The 1,306-nt window shown below is 38.1% G+C and overlaps 1 pseudogene; it reads right to left on the bottom strand.

Annotated features, from left to right (window-relative positions):
* Nucleotides 1-235: 235 nt before the first annotated feature.
* On the bottom strand, nt 236-834 carry LOC116854315 (annotated as a pseudogene).
* Between the last annotated feature and the right edge of the window lie 472 nt (nt 835-1,306).

The following is a 1,306-nucleotide window of genomic DNA, read 5'->3' as shown; positions in this document are numbered from 1 at the left end:
AATCTCATCTTGTTTTGTCCCTAACAGTCTGGTCAGGAAGGGACTTCCTCTCTAAAAATCCTATCTGCCAGGAATTGAAAATTCGTCAGGTCTGCAGTAGAGGAAGCAAGCCATATTCAGTTAGAGGTCTGAGAATTAAGATACACCAACAATATAGTCAATGAACAATTTCTAGACCCTCATAGGTCTATCTTCAAAATTGTGTACACTCTGTGTCAGAATGGTACTTTTTTTTTTAACATTTCACTGAAAACTTTTTATTGATCATTTTGGTAGAAATGGCAATATATTTTCCAGAAAACATGATCCTGTCATGCTTCTGCAGGAACCAGTGCATGGCCTCCTCCCTGCTGATTCTGTTTCTGTGTTTGGACACAATGCAGCCTGTCCAGTGCTTTTTGTCTGTGATGGTGAAATCTGGCCTACTCAGAATCACACAGAAATCCAGGCTGAAGATACCAATGTTTGTTTGGGTCATATTTGATCTGCAGATTGATGTGTTCCTGATCTTCAAATGAAAGATTCTATTATTGTAGAAGTTGTTTCTGTTCATTCAAACATAGGCACCTTTAGACCTTTCTCCAGGATTTCCTCTGCCTTGACCCCATGGAATATGCAGTGAAAAACAAACTTTTCATTTTTGTTGATGCCAAAGGATCTGATGCTGTATCTGGCTTTGGAGAACACAGGGGTCTGACCGTGAGCTGTCCCAGCACCTTGGGTGCCAGAGTCAGTCTGTCTCCACTCTCTCTCACCCCACAGATGGCTGAGGCAGAGCTTATGGCTGGGAAGTTCCCATATGGAGTTCTCCTTTCCACCTTGATCTTGTGCCATGATGGAGAACAAGAAGAGCCAGATTACTGCTTGTTAAGCGTACTCAAACTATGGCTCTAGCTTTTGCACTTAGCTTTAAAAATGGCATCATATCAACAAAGATAATTGAGAATTAAATGCCCCTTTGAAAATCTTTCAATATGAATGACTTTTTCTTTTGAGAAGCAATTATAAGGAAGGAGAAGGTGTGTAAAATCCCAAACATCCAATGATCTGCATTTTTATGTGAAAATTCTTTAAAAAATTCAGATTCCAGATTGTTTCAATGAAATATATGTTATGAAATTATAAATATACAAAGTTCTATATCTCCTACACTACCCAAGTCACAATTTGAACACAATGGCCTTTATTAGTGGCTAACATTTCATAACCCTCTTAATAACCTATTTTCTTTTCATTTTCTCAGATCAGAAACTTCCACAGCTTAATTACTTAAAATTAATCTCTCTTTGAAACAGGGAAGATCCTT

This window comes from Lontra canadensis, unplaced genomic scaffold (genome assembly GCF_010015895.1).
Source record: "Lontra canadensis isolate GAN:19392208 unplaced genomic scaffold, GSC_riverotter_1.0 scaffold90, whole genome shotgun sequence".
NCBI classification, from domain to species: Eukaryota; Metazoa; Chordata; class Mammalia; order Carnivora; family Mustelidae; genus Lontra; species Lontra canadensis.
This window is presented reverse-complemented; position numbering and strand designations above follow the sequence as displayed.